We start from the raw sequence: 16580 nt of genomic DNA on the forward strand, positions 1-16580 counted from the left end.
TACACTTAAGGATCAATGGGTCTTGCCAATAGAAAGAGTGCTCTGTCTAATTATACAATCGGCCCTGGTAAGCTATAAAATGAGAATTGCACAGAGCACCTAAAACCTGCGTCAGAATGGTGCCCTTACTTAAACCATAGTCTTACATTTCTTATTTTCTCAAGTAAGTTGTGCCCATTTTGTGAGGTGAGCCATCTCGATCCATCTTCTTGAAGAGTGAAGCACAGAAAATTAGGTGAAATTGGGTGCATTTCAGCCTTGACATTTTTCTTTTTGGAGAAAGGTTGAACTCAGGACCTCAGGGTTGGTATGAGATTGGAAAGGCCAAACCACTTTATCTTATTTTTTCAATGGAAGAAAAAAAATCTCTTGATCCTGAATAAAAGAAGAACTAAAATGCTTATGCCTAATCTTTTTTTTTCTTGAAAAAAAAAAAAAGGCACAGCTGACTACAAGCCTCCAGATAAAGCTGGAAAATAATTTTTCTATAGAGGTAAATGTGTTAAAGCAAGTGAGACAGAGGGTACCATTGGAAGTTGAACAAGCAGATTAAACCACAGAAGAACATCCTCCCTAGACATATAGTGTCCACTTGTGCCTTGAGTGTGTACATGTGTGAGCATGTGTGTCTTTGTGTGTGAATGCTAGCGTGCACGTCTGTGTGTGTATATATGTAGAAACCCTTTACACCAAAGGGATTGAAAGTTGAAAAGCATCAGCAAGAAAGATGTGGAAAGTATTACATCTCAATGACAAAAGTCCAGGAGGGGAAAATGTCTACAATTACCTATTTCTGATCACCTTTGGGGAGAGTGGGTAGGACACTTGGGTGGTTGAGTCCCCTGGAGGAGAGAGCAGGTGTTGAGAAGGATTGTTGCCCTCCCTGGCCACAGCCCTCCCTTGCTCACAACCAGCATCCGTAGAAACCCTGCGCAAGTCTGTGATGGGTCTACAACACTGTCTCCCAGCTACTGTGAGCTGTGCCCTCTCTGGCTCTGTGCTGAGAGATGGGATTCAAGCTATTGGTGCAGCACCAGGGTTCCTGGTCTTTATCTTTGCCTGGTTTCAACTGTTTGTAGCATAAATGGACATGGGCGTGGAACGGAACAAGTGGAAGGAACTGTTGTCTTCTCTTCCTTGGGATATTCACAATAATTTAAGAAGAGCTAACAAAGGTGGTTTCTTGAATAGCACCTCTTCTTCTTGGAAAAAAACAATTTTTTAATCTTTTTTTTCCCCCTTCTTCCCCTTTCTCATCCTCACCTGTACTTTTAATTCAGGGCTATAAAGACAGTGGTAATAGATTTTAAATTTATTCAGACCCATCAACTGTACCTACTAAGTGTTTATTTAACCTTAATTATTTCCAGAGAGGCATTATCTTAACAGAATGATCTGGAATAAGCCTCCTTTGTTCTTTTTTTTTTTTTAATTTTTTTTTTCAACGTTTATTTATTTTTGGGACAGAGAGAGACAGAGCATGAACGGGGGAGGGGCAGAGAGAGAGGGAGACACAGAATCGGAAACAGGCTCCAGGCTCTGAGCCATCAGCCCAGAGCCTGACTAGGGGCTCGAACTCACGGACCGCGAGATCGTGACCTGGCTGAAGTCGGACGCTTAACCGACTGCGCCACCCAGGCGCCCCAAGCCTCCTTTGTTCTTGAATGAATGGTCTGTTGCAGTGGTTCTTCGTGTGTTTTGGGCCCCAAGCCCCATTAAGAATTGCTGTCAGCATATGATTTCACTCATGTGTGGAATTCAAGAAACGAAGCAAATGAGTGAACAAAGGGAAAAACAAAACAAAACAGAGGCAAATAAAAAACCAGACTCTTAAATACAGAGAACAAACTGGTGGTTGCCAGAGTGGAATGGAGTGAGGAGGATGGATGGTATAGATAAAGGAGATTCAGAGTACATTTGTCTTGATAAGCACTGAGTAACATATAGAAATGTTGAATCACTATATTGTACATCTGAGACTAATATAGCACTGCATGTTAATTATACTTGGATTAAAAAAATTAAAAAAGAAATACACAAATATATTAACAGCAGTTCTCTAAAAAAATTGCTGTCATAAATAACCTTCTCCCCAGAAAATGTACGTACCAATACACTCACGCCGTTATACTTCTGATTTTAGGGAATTCACAGACACTCTAAAGCAATTGTTTTCTGGAGTACGTGGTCCCAGATCCAAAACCTGTGGTCAAATGCAGTGCCTATTAAACAGTGGAGGAATTAAAGTATGTATTAGGATCTGTGAGTTCATTTTGTGGCAGAATAATAACAGATTGCTGCTTTATGGTAATGGCTAAGGTTTGGTCTCGGATTAGGGAGACTGGAGACTAAACATGACTCTTACACTTCCTAGCTGTGTGAGAGGCTATTTAGCCAGTGTAAGCTTGGATTTCCTCATTTAAAAGAGGGTAACAACATCTACCTTATTGGGTTGCTGAGATACGCCTAAGACTTGGGACACAACCTTCCCTAAAAAATATTAGTGATTGGCATTGTTGTTCATGATAGGGAGTGTTTTTCAGTACCAGTTAAGGCAGGGCATCCTTTCTTCCCTTGCTTGTCAGTTATCATTGCTATCTTCAGGGAAACTGACCCTTGAATACTCCTGAATGCCCAGCCCCTGCCCTGCGCCCCCAACTTTTAAGCTTCTATTTGGTTACTAAGACTTACCCTGTTTGAGGACATTTAGTTTCACACTTTGAAAACAAAGATGCATTTTTAAAAAATGTTTATTTTTATTTTTGAATAGAGAGATAGAATGAACAGGGGAGAGGCAGAGAGAGAGGGGGACAGAGTATCTGCTTTGCACGGACAGCAGAGAGCCTGAAGTGGGGCTTAACTCATGAACTGTGAAATCATGACCTGAGCCCAAGTCTGAAGTCTGACACTCAACTGACTGAGCCACCCAGGTGTCTCCCACTCCCCCACTTTTCAACAATGCTTTATGTCATGTTTTGAGGTGACTGGACTGTGGAACTCGAAGGGATGCTTAGTTAGTTACCTGGTGGGCAGTGTTTATCTAGAACATTCCTCAACAGGGGCCTGATATTTGCCTCTTCCATTCTCTTTTCACACACCTTGATTTTAACCTGAGCTCTTTGATTTTTCCTTTTCTGGCCTTTCCCTTTTCTTAATTCCTTGTCAGTGACAATTCTCTGTTTAGTCCTATTCAGTTCAGCTCAACAGATAAGCATCTTTTATCGTCCAGCCACTGAGCTAGACACTAGGAGCACAGAAATATGTAAAATATAGTCTTTATATTTGGAAGTCCTTGGAACATTATAGTCTGTTAGGCATAGAATTACCACCACCACCACCATCATCACTGTTGTATATGAGTACCTACCCTGAGTCAAGCATGTGCTAACCATGTTGCATACGTTATTTCACTTCATTTCACTTCACTGTAGGATCCTCTTTCTAGAGTCACCCATACTTTTATCCCAATACCACAAGATTTTATTTGCCTTCTTTAGCCCTATCCAGCAATTCTCACATCTCTCTATGGTAACTATTTTCAGTATCTGCAAAGCCTTCTCTTGGTCAACCACTAAATGCTTGTAGCCCTCCAAGGCCTGGATATGGCTGTGTTTCCCATCCCTTCTATGCTTGAAACTTAAAAATGGTATGGTTTGTGCTTCAATAGGTCAATGACTGGCCAGTTGTCAGTCTTGGATGACTTACACTTATTTTAAGTCAGACCTGGGAGATACAATATGATCCCATATAATTAGGAGCCACAGAAGTCTTCTTATTTTACCAAAAAGTTGGAGATTGTTCCAGAACCTGGGATTCTAGTCCAAATGATGGTGAAACCCTGTAGTTTATAATTCACTAACTTTAAAAAATATAACCTTATACTAGTCTTCTGGTGGTTTCTGGGTTATTCACTCTTATGTGGATCCTGAGAAACTGAACAGAAAACCATGGGGGAGGGGAAGAAAAAAAAAAGGTTAGAGAGGGAGGGAGCCAAAACATAAGAGACTCCTAAAAACTGAGAACAAACTGAGGGTTAATGAGGGGTGGGAGGGAGGGGAAAGTGGGTGATGGGTATTGAGGAGGGCACCTGTTGGGATGAGCACTGGGTGTTGATTGGTAACCAATTTGACAATAAATTTCATATTTAAAAAAAAAAATATATATATATATATAACCTTATAATCTTAAGGTGACATTAGAAGCAATGACCAAGTATTTTGCAGCATAAAAAGAACCATTTAAAGAAATCTCATTATCTTTGCTAGAATGCTTACAATGGGGTGTATTTACATAATTATAGGATCTTTCCACATAATGCAAAGAGATTGGTTATTTATTGATATGGTGGAGCTACATGAGTCACGACATCTTGGTGTTTGGAACAAAGAACCTGTTTGGCATAGAGTGGGTTAGCTGTTCCTGAACTTTCTGTGGGGAGGAGTCACTTTTTGTTTACTACAAGACTTGCAATTATCAGATTGGGGTAGGTATGCAGGTGCTGGCATGCAGTCTTAGATTCTCTTGTGAAAAGACCAGGGTGCTTTAGTGAAGGGTGTTGGGGCTGTTACCTAGTCACCCTTCCAGATAGAAAGGAGCATCCGGTGTTCTGCTGTCCTCGTGTATGCTGTCCATTGTTGTATCAACCTTTCTAAGCATATCAAAAGCACAAGACATGTCTAAGATAAAAACTTCTGAAACAACAATAATTGGGACTATATTTTGAGTCCCTAACATGTGCCATGAACATTACTAGGGACTTTGCACACATAACTAGTAACTCTTACTAGCATACTATGGGATTGACTCAGCTATTTACTTTTATCAGATAGGTAGATCGAGGGCTAGAGAAATTAAGTAACTTGGTAAAGATCACATTGTTTGCCGATGGCTGACCTTGAGTTTTGTCATAGAATGTTTTTATTTTTAGGATTGAATCTTTTGGGGAAGGGACATGATTCTTATCGTTTTCTTAACTATTTTTTTTTAAAACCTTTTTTAAATGCAGGAAGAGTTCTACTTTTCTGGTACGGCCTTTCTCTTATACAAGGTGTGGTTTGAAAATGTTTCTAGATTAACAGTTGTTTCTGTTTCCAGAAATGGCCCAGATTAAAAATACTTGAATGTCGCTGCATTGCAACAGACACAATTGAAAAAACGTCATCCCTTTTGCCCTGTCTTTAAGTGTAATGATTAATGTACCATTGCAGGATGATCTATGTGCCCATAGATTACTGCCTGAATCACTGTGTCTACTTTATGACTTATTGTTTGCCTGAGATCACTGAACATTTTATTTAAAGATTAAGTGGAGGATTAAAGCCCTTTTCTTCTTGGCTAGAATTTTTAAAAGAAAGAGAGAAAGAAAAAGAAAAAAGAAAGAAAGAAAGAAGGAAGTAGGTGGGTAGAAGGAAGGAAGGAAGACAGAAGGGAGGGAGGCAGGGAGGAAGAAAGAAAAGAAGAAAGAAAGATAGATTAGGTAGAAAAAAGGATGGCATTGATGATCAGTTAAAATTAAGCAACTGGGATCAAATCATTCATTTGTCAGTGAGGCATGTGAAAAATTTAACAGATGCTTGATGGTAACCGAACCCAAGAAATTGTGCTTGACAGATAGTTGATATGATCAGATATCAATATTGTTGTGTATATCATAGGACCCTGGATATAGGGGGGTCTTAGCAAACTTGTGTAATTTTCTAACTCTCCTGAAAAACAGCTGGAGAAGAAAAAAAATAAAATTCAGATATCCAAATTAGTGGAATTTGAAAAATAACGTATATTACTGATTGAGCTCCATTTTGCAATATTCTTGGTTCATGCCATTTTGCAGTTGTTCTTTTCCACTGTGGCAGAAGAAGGAAAAAGCAAGCTGGTCTTTTAAATTTATTACATTACATTAGTTGCACTATAAGATTCTTTGAAGATGATTGTCTTGTGGATTCTAGTTCCAGATCAGTGGACATTTGGCTGGAAGGATTTATATTGTGTGCTCAGAGAATTGGGCCTTAAATCAGTGTTACTGTAGGTTGCAGAGGGTTTGGTTTTTACAACTACAATAACTAACTCACTGGGGAAGTGTATGTATGACCCTTTCCCGATATTCTAAGGGAAGTGTGTGTTTGGTCATCATTGCTTTAAATTCCAAAAAGCAATACAACAGAAACATTAGCTTTCCTATCATCATGCGTTTGTTTCACTTGGTAAAAGAGATCCAATATAGAGGGGAAATAGTTGCATTAGTTTGTAATTTGTGAGAGAATTGAACTTTTGATTCCGTAGAGGAGAACACTTAGATTGAATTATACCAGGTTCAGGGGGACATTTTAAGCAGAAGCCTGCCTAAGTCCACTGTACATTTTTCTTTTTCTTTTTCTGAAATAGGCTTTCTCTAACTCTGATGGTAGAAATATTGTCTAGGAAAGACAGGAGAGTATAGATTTATGTGCATCCATTCATTTATTTGTTCCTTTATCCAACCATTTATTCTTCAAACACGTAAGTACCCACAAAAGCCAGGCTCTGCCTTTCGGGGAGCTCCCAGTGTGACGGTAGAAGGCGGAATGGGAATAAATGTTTACCATTCTGGGTGGTAAGGAGCTAAGAGATGTAGGCAGGTACAAAGTGCTTTGGGAACAAAGAGGAAGGGGTGATGATCCACTCAGAAGGAGGATACATCCTTAAAGTGGGAAGGAAAGATGCTAGAGCTGGTCTTTGTGAAGTCCTAAAATGTAGCCAATGGTAATAGATCTGTATGTTTGCCTGCCTGGCAGGAGAGATGTAGTGTGAAACAAGATATAGAAATTACTAAGAACTTACTATTGGAAGACTACCTGGGGATTGTCAGGTCGAGTCTCCTCAGTGCAAGAATCTCCTGAACAGCCACCGTCACAGGATCTTGATTTGCATTGCTTATTTTTATTTTTTAGTCTGCTGGTTCTATTACAGCTGTCTGGTACAAAACAGGGTATATGTACTCTCTAACTCAACAGCCTTTTAAATGTTCCCATTAAGCTTGTGGTCACCCTCAACCTCTAGGCATTTAAAAAATATTATTCATACCAAAGGCTGCAAGCCTTTTCTGCATCCCGTTTGTGCAATTGATTATTTTGAATCTAAAAGTCAGACTTTGCATTTATTCCTTTAAAATTCTATTGATTTGGTTTGCTTTTATGTTCCAGTTTAAAGCTCATTTTAAACCTGCATTCTGACATCTCTCATATTAGCTATTCTGTCCCAGTCTGTGCTATCTGTAAACTTGATTAATATGCTGTCTATATCTTTACCCAGGTCATTGATAAAAATGCTAAAGAGATAGGTAGGAGGACCGAGCCTTAGGGGATTGTACAAATTGTCTCCTTTGGGGTATGAGTGTTTAACTAGACACAAGTCAACTCAGCCACCCAAGCTCATGGCCTCATTATAGACAGGCTGACCATCTGGACTGGTTTGTGCAGGACTATCCTAGTTTACCTGGTTATGTTCTGGTTTACACCTGCTGTTTACCCCTAATTGAGGAGTCCCTCCTCTCACACTCAAAGTATTCTGCTTTGGGTGAAAAGTATGGTTACCCTAATTGTCTGGGATCACACTAAACCACTTGAGGAACTCTAGAAACGTGATATTCACTGGGCTCTCTGGACCCTCCAGTTTACTAGCTCTGTCATACAATGAAATGAGAGTTGTTTGCTGCATTTGTTCTTAATCTTCCCATTGTCCCTAGTATTCATGCATTTTTCTAAATATTTTCAAATAATCCAAGTTTTTTTCCTTTTTTATCAGGAACTAAATTTAAATTTACGAGTCTGTGATGATAGTTTTGGCTTCTTGTGTACTTACTATATGCCTGGATATTAATCCAAGTGTTTTGCAAGTTTTATCTTGTTTGATCCTCAGTGTAACTTTGTGAGGTAGGGATTGGTTCTGCTATTTATAGGTAAAGTAAGTGAGCTATCATGGGTTATGTAACTTTCCCAAAGCTTCAGAGCTAATAAAAGATAGAGATAGAATTCAGACCCAGGCAGTTGGACTCCAGAGTCCTTACCCTGTCCCAGTGACATTCAGAATTTAGTTTTATCCCCATTTGAAACCTGTAACACCAAAAAAATAGACCTGCAAGAAGTCGAGTTCAAAAATACTCCTCCTCCTCCTGGAAGATCATTTAAAGTTAGGCCATAAAGTAAAGGTAATATAAATTTTCTAGGGTGCTAGCAGGAATTGATGGAATTACACAATTTAAAGGACAGAGCTAAGGGACACCTCTCAACGCTTCTGACAAATGGGCTGTAAAAGTGCTCAAAGACCACTGCAGCTCAGACACATCCTTCCGGCCCTTGAACTTCGCTGGCTCTGAGAGTAGCTTACAACATTTGCTATTACTTTTCTGTGGCCCAGGAAAGGAAGGAGAAAAAGACCACAATGGGCCTAAAATGACCCTTCTGGGTCACTTCTCCTAGAAAAGTGATCAGTTTCAGAGCGTAAGACTGTATGAGTGTGCATGTCTGCTATAGCACTACATTTCAAAGCAAAACAAACAAAAAATGGTTCCTGAGTCATTTCATTATTTTTATATTCTTATTTTTGCAATGGTTGGCATGTAGTAGTGTTCAATAAATGTTTGCTGAATGAATGAAAAAATTCCCCCTACAATCCTATGTATTTTGGAGTGGGGAGGGAGGAAAGGGTGGGGTACATCTTCACAAAGGCCCTTTGTCTTTTTTGCATTTTGGTTCAAAATGCTCAGCTCTGCAGTTTCTTGCACATGAGGCTTTTCGAGGATGTCACTTACCATGGGAGGGACACCCTTCCTCACCCTCTCCAAGCACGTTCTTCATTTCAAGACACATAACTTACTTATTATGTTATGTTAATGAAGGTACAGCCGTGGTTTAGAATGTGCCGTGCTCTCTGAAAAGCAGGAAGGAAAGAAGCCTATAAATACAAGGAATCTGGACCAAAGAACATTTTATTACGAGACTCGCTCCTTTCTTAAAGACAGTAAACATGATGAATTTCTCTTTGCAACTGAATTTATGAAGATAGATGATTCTCTCTGTGGTTGTTTTAACTGGGTTTGCCTTGCGGTCTGAAGCAGAGTAGCAAACCCACACGAATACATTTATTGCCCTCCCTAATGACAGGATACAGTGTCTTCTGTATGACTGAGTAGGACTTATGAAAATGACATCGGGTTTTACCATAGGGGTGGAGGAGGACTCTTGCGATTTCCACGTTTTAGCGGAAAGCCTCAGTATCTTCTGTCAGGGAGCCCTCCGACTGTTTGAAATCCCGCTTCTCCTGCAACTTTTTTCTGTAGCACTCTTTTCAGAGTCGGACTGGAAAAAAAAATCTTTTGCTGAGACTTTTTTTCAAATACCAACCCAGGAATTGGTGGCAGAGCTTTGTGTTTGATTCTCACACGTTTATTTCACACTGGCTTTCTGCTGAGCTGACACAGAAGGGAGAAGTAAAAGGAAGGGGGGGGGCGTGGAGGGGAAGGGAAATGGAAGGTTTCTGAGCTCAATGTTTAAGTGTCTTTTTCACTCAACACGCCGTTCAAGCTCGAGTGCACATACACATCCACACCAGGGAACTGGCTCCACTTTGCTAATGATGGCAGAGCGCATCATTGGCTATGCACATCACAGAAGAAAGCCATTCTGCTTAGCTCTAATTCCATCAGGATCATTTACCTTTTGAAGGATAGAAAAGAATGAATTGAAGATCAAAATCATCAGCCTTATTTGGCTTCATCTAAGATTTATGGCAGCTGCTTTCAAGGGCAACCGAAAAAAAAAAAAAACCCAACTGCTGAATTCACATCTGTACCATTTCTTGTCTTTCAATATTTTATAAATGTTACGAGCAAAGTCAACCTCTGGGGACATTAAAATTAAACAACCTCGATCCCTCCCCTATATTGGAATGAGAGCATATATCAATAATCGCTACATTTAACTACTCTCATCTGTAACATACCTTTTAGGATTCGCTGTCTCGGAAGCCTACATTTAGTTTACTATTCATTTGCCAAAGGTTATTGTAATGTGGCGCCCGTATCTTTGTGATGACAAAAGCATTAAACTTTGATTTAAATTGTTAATAATACAGTGCCCACTTTTGCCAGCTTTAGACTTGAATTCATTTTTTTTTAAGCAAACATTTAAGGGGCAGCAACCAACATTTGAAATGAAGATATATTGTTCTTAATTTAAGTGCTTTGATGTGCAGCCAAAATAATATATATATATATATATATATATATATATATATATATATGTATATAACAGGAAGGCATTTGCTCTGATCTCTGAGGAAGTAAATAAGGTTGCTTTGGTTTCTTTAGATGCTTTGATTAGTTTTGACAGCAAGAAATATATCTTGCATCCATATGATAAAAGACTACAATATAAGTGAGGCTGATATAGTGGCTCACAAATTATCCCAGGGATCAAGCTCAGTGGACAAAATTGATAAGGCAAATTAGTTTTCTATTTGCAAGGTGTTCAAGAGCTCTGAACTTCTCTTTTCATAGTAAAATGCTTATATTTAAAGAAGTCCCAAGTGGAACAGCTCCTATGGATCTTCTCCGTGGCATCTTTTATTATTGGCAACAGATGAACTTCACATCAGCCTTTGCCAGCTGGGCCTTTTAGTGTCTTAGCTCTCAGCTGCAATGCTCCTGGTCACAAGAAAGGTAAAATGTCAAATGTCAAAGGGAAATGGATATGAACTGAGTAAATGACATCTGTCCTGAGAAGTGCTTAATAGTGAATGAATAGCTGCTGCTGGAATGAATGGAGCCAGAGAGGTCTAGGTTCAAATCCAAGTTCTGCCATTTGCTGGGCCATCTTGAGCACGTTACTTAACATCTCTGGTGTCAAGCTCAGTATCTTTTCCTGCAAAATGCACATAGTTTCCTCTTATAGTTGCTGTGAGATGAGATGATTTAACATATCTATTAACAGTGCTTGATGCACAGAAGGGGCTGGATAAATACCCTTCTTTTCCCTAACCCATTAGGGAACCCATTAGGGAACCCATTTCCCTAACCCATTCTCATTAGAATTAAATATGATATTCACAAAATGGTCATAAATATCTGTTGCCCTTTAGGAGCATATTATTTATTTAAGAAATTTAGATAGAAGGTTAATAGTATAATAATTACCCCTAGGTGTGGTCCTGTATTATGGATACTGCTGGCACATTCACAGATATGTTAAATGAAGAGAGGGGGAAAGCGGGGGGCGGCGGGGAGGTTGGGAAGGAGCCCCGTGCATCCTCTAAGTTAGGCTCCTAGGAGCCTGTGACTCAATTGGGGTGTGTCAGTATTGGGATTGGGTCTTGAGCTTCAGACCGTCATTCCATTATATCTGCAAATGATCATAGTTTCATCTTTATCACTTTACCCCTCTCCTCTGTCTTCTGTCTTTGTCTCTCCCCCCGCCTTGTTGCCTTTTCAGTTGGCATTAGGTTTCCCCAACTGGTAAGGAGGGATGGGGACAGAATTATATCTTAGGGTCATTCATCTAAGAAAATACTGTGATGCTCTGAGGCGTGTTTTGGGGAATCACTTATAAGATCTTAGTAGGAGGTGAGAAGACTTTTGAGAGAGGAGGTGTACCACACAAATAACTGGTCCCAACCTGTGTGCCTGATGAAAAGCATGTACTCAATGACACCTCAGGTATGCAAAGCGGTCATGGGATGACGTAGACATTTTCCATTTTAGGGAAGTTTACTTACAGCTGAAACAGTCTTCATTTTCACCCTAGCAGATGGAGATCTTGCTGGGATCTCTGACCATGTCCCTTTGTTTATCTACTGAGTTTCTCAGACACTATTTTCCCTTAATTGAAGACGCAGTGCCCTTTCCTGAACGTCAGCCATCACATTCTGTGGTGATGGGGTGCCTCCGGGGGATGCTGGGGCTGTGGGGGCCGATGGCCTTCACAGTAACTACCTCAGACTGCTGTGCTGGAGAGCCAGCCTGCACTTTTACACTTTGCCTCCTCCTGACGCTATTGACTGTCACCTCACCAGCTGTCAGGGGTCTGAGCTGCTCTCACCCCCTGCCTTATTTTACACCCAATTGTCAGAATGATGGCTCGAGGATGGATCCACCTCTTCTCAGGAGTTAAATGTGTGCACTTTATGACAGTCATTTTCCACACGGTAAGCATGTTTTTTTTTTTTTTTTTTTTTTTTTTTTTTTTTTTTTTTTTTACTTTTAAGTTCTAGATGGCGAGTGACTACGAGTGCGGATTCTAGGTAATAAATAGGGTGCTAATTATTCTTTTTTTTAACTAAGTTTTAAAAATTATAATTGTATGCTTTGTGATTATATAAATGTATACTTTTACTTTAATGGTAATATATTGATGCATTTATTCTGCGAGTATTTATTTCAGGCCTACCAAGTGCTGGACGTGGTGCTAAGCACTGGAATTCTGATAATGTTGAGCAAAACCGGGTGGCTTTTACCTTCATGGAGCTACAGACTGGAGGGGCAGGCAGACCATCTAACAAGTGCACAAATGTGAAACTGTGACTTGCTAAGGCATACAAAGGAGTAGGTGTGCTCTGGGAATACAGTCTTGTCCTCCTTGCGGGGAGGGTGTCCCTAATGTAGACTTTGAGCTAAGCTGTGGAAGATGAGTAAGGAATAGCGAGTCTAAACATTTATGAGATGATCTGTCCTTTCTCAAAGATGTTTTCTACCCATTATGTCATTTTTACTCTCCCACCAACCCAGTGAGCCATGAGGGCCAGTTTTTGTAAATCACCCCTATATTCTACATGTATATTGGTTTTGGCAGCTTTACACAGATACATGGGCTTCAAATACATACATCCTTCCTAATATATCAGGATAGGGCATTGTACATTTATTCTTAAGTGGCTAAAGATGGAATCTGCCAATTGGAAGTTGGTTCCACAGTGGTCATTGTAAGCTGGCTCACCCATGGGACCAGGCCAGATTTGATGATTTTTGCTCTAAGTGGCTTGCAGAAGGTCAGAGTTCGATTAATACCCAATTCTGGCAACTAACTCATCCCAGCTGTCTGTGTACATCTACTTGTTTGTTCATTAAAACATATTTTTGGTCATTGCACTGCATGGTTTTGCGTATTGTAGGGCAGGCTACTTCTGGGAAGCAGGCAGCTTAAGAAGAGACAGCATGGGCGGCAGAGTTAGAGTCCTGGCTTTGGATCCATCACCCAACTCTTACCAGATGGGTGGACTTAATTATTCAATTATTCAATTTCTCTGCTCCTTAGTTTCCTTGTCCAAAAAATGTGGTCAATAACAGCTTCTTTTTGCAGTTTGCTAGGTAAATAAGAGAAATAAATAAGAGAGACACTTGTGGAAGCGTCCTCTTCTGGAGATAATAATAGTTCTACTCATAATGTGGTTGGAAGGGTTAAATGAGATCCTTTTTGTAAAATGTTTATCAGTACACGGTCTGATAGATGATAAATGTTGATTGTTATGATGATGGGCCAGATGGGCTAAGAATTAGAGGGCTAGGAAGGGAGCAAGATATAAGTGTATGTTAACTGTGTGTGTGTGTGTATACCTGTGTGTGTGTGTGTTTGTGTGTACCCTTGGGAGCATGTGTGTGTACTTGTGTGTGCATGTGTACCTGTGTGTGTGTGTGTGTGTGTGTGTGTACGTACCTGTGGGTATATGTGTGTACCTGTGTGTGTGTACCTATGAGTGTGTGTGTATACGTGTGGGTGCATATGTGTGTACGTGTGTGTACCTATGGGTGTGTGTGTATGTGGGTATGTGTGTGTGTATCTGTGTGTGTGTGTGTGTGTGTGCATGTGTGTACCTGTGTGTCTGTGTCTGTGTACCTATGTGTGTGTGTGTGTGTGTATGTATACCTGTGGGGGTGTATATATCAGGGATATGTTTGGGATGTGCTGAGACAACAGTGCAGGAACTACAGTTCAAGGACAGCCCTGACTGAGCCACTACTGACTATCTCAAGTGTCACCCTTGAGCATTGTCTTCCATCAAGATAGTCACTGGACAGTGTCAAATTTTCTTGGGCAGGAGTTCCTTACCTTCCCTGATTAGACTTTGGGACTGAATCTGAAACCATTCATTTTTCTTCTTTCATCTTCCCTCAGATACCTTATGTGGTTAGTTTTCTTGTAAAAGCAAAATGACCGTAAATCATTCTGTAGAGCTGGGGCATATGGATGGGCTGTTGGTGGATGGCACTGAGCCATGGGACTCTGGTCACTTGCAATGTTGCTGATGCAGCCTCTGAAGTGGGTGGGACCTGGGCAAGGAGATGAGGACTTGTCACTTCTGCTGTGCTGTGTCAAAAAATGACAGCTTGGGCAGATAAAGGGCCCAGGCTGGGGGCTATACAGAGGGTGCAGGAGGGCACCAGCGAGAGGGAGGGTAGAAAGTCACATCTGATGAGGACAAAGGGGTTGAAGTCAGGACCACTTGCCAGAAGTGGTAAGGGCAGTGACTGCATACTGTGGAGAAGGTGGGCAATTCTACGTGACTCTACTCCTTGGGAGATGAAATTAGAAAGCTCATTTGATGCAAGTAAAATATATTATAGGTGTGGGGTGGGGCAAAGCATCCTGGTAACATAGAGAATACTCAGACATGTTTTCCTAAGGTCTAATATTCATGGGAGACCTCTAGCCATTCATTGATCACCTAAAGTATGTCTTTTTATTTTAAAAAGTGTCACAAAGAGATGGCAGATGAAGAATAGAAGGATGAAAGGAATTGTAGTTGTTTCTGAGTACTAATTTACTTAAAAAAATGGCTGAACAGTGTATATGGACTCTTATATATCATAGATTTAGACCAAAATCCATCCATCCATCCATCCATCCATCCATCCATGAATTGATCCATGCATTTATTCAACAAATATTTATCATGTCAAATGAGGGTGTATAGGTGTTCTCTTTTACCACAAAACTAGGAACACTAGGATCCAATGCATGAAAAACGAGGCAGACACGTTTTGGTTGAGGGATGGAATGAACAGACTGTCTCAGGAGAGAGTGAATTCCTCATCTTTTCTTCTTTCTTCATTCAGTAAAGATTGCTGTATTCCCTTCTTTGTGCCAGAGATTTTTCTGGGCACTGGACATTTAGCAGTGGATAAGATATACCAAGTTCTATTCTAGCGAGAGTTTATGCTCCATTGGGGTAAAAATGAAACAGATGGAATTCTTGATAAGTGCTATAAATATAAAGTCAGCTAAGGGGGTGCAGTGAGGAGGAAATAGGGGAGCTCTTTTGAAAAGAAAGATCCTGGAGGTCTCTCTAAGGAGGTGGCCTTTGAGTAGTGTCCCAAATGCAGTGTGGGAGTAAGGCTGCAGAGAAAAGTGTTCAGGCACAGGGAATGGCAGGTGTAACTGAGGAGGGAAAGAACTTGACAGGTTTGAGAAATAAGGTCAGCATGGTTGGGAGGGGGCAGGAGCAGAGGTAGTCTGGACAGGAGTCTGGGGCAAGATGTGCTAAGGCCTTGCAAGTCATAGGAAGGAGTTGGGATTTTACTCTGTGATGGGAAGAAGCCCTTTGAGAGCTTACAAGCAGGGAGGTGATAAAATCTAATTTCTGTTTTAGAAGACTGTTTTGGCTGCTGTATGGAGAATGGTGGAGTAGGGCAAAGTGGTCCTTTGGATTCAGTTCTGTTCATTTTTGGAAATGTTAAAGGAATAGATATTCCTTTTTTTTCTGATAAGACACTAGATAATACAGGTACTGCATTATTTTCTGTCCCATAGAATCTTTAAACCTTTCAAAAACCCTTTCTAACCTGAACTAAAGTTTTACTAATTTAGCTGGTAATAGGTCAGACCAAACTGTGTATTTAATATAGTTAGATATTTAGTATATATAGTATTTAATAGAGTTAGAATAGCAAAATGATAGTTCAGTCCTTGGTGGTCATTAACTAAATCTATCCCAGAAACCATCATATTCTTTTAGTTATGAGAGTAACTACTCTGGGGAACAGGTGATGCTAAGTAGTTGGTACTACTGAGTTCCCGTGTGCCAGGCATGGTTCTGAGCATTTTGACTTACTTAATTCTCAGAACAATCCTCTGAGTTGGGTACTAATATGGTCTTCATCTTATGACAAGGAACTTGAGGCTCAGAGAGCTCAGGCAACTTGCGCAAGAACACACAGCTAGCCATAGGCCCAGGAGCCATCTTCTATACTGATCCCTGTACATGTGGAGGGGTGCCTCTGGCCAAAAAAGATGCCAAACTGCAGGATTGCTTCAGACATTTCTTTGCCATGCCCAGGCTCAAGTCAAAGCCTGGCTCCTTCAACTGGGCTTTCTTTAGTCCAGCCCTGCTGCTCTAAGAGACTGAATAGAAACTGCTGAGGGCACCACACCTGTTGCTGTCACCCTGACTTCCGGCCCTGGAGCCACAGCTTCTAGCTCTATTGGCAGATCTCAGTGTCAAGATGGTTTCCTCCTGCTCCTGGGGACAGGAAAGAGGGACAAGGAGGTAGAAATCCCTTCGTGTGACTGCCAAGAGACCAGTGGAAGGGATCCGGCTTTGTGGGACCCTGGTTCAGG

The sequence above is a fragment of the Prionailurus viverrinus genome, chromosome D4 (assembly GCF_022837055.1).
Source record: "Prionailurus viverrinus isolate Anna chromosome D4, UM_Priviv_1.0, whole genome shotgun sequence".
In the NCBI taxonomy this organism is placed as follows: Eukaryota; Metazoa; Chordata; class Mammalia; order Carnivora; family Felidae; genus Prionailurus; species Prionailurus viverrinus.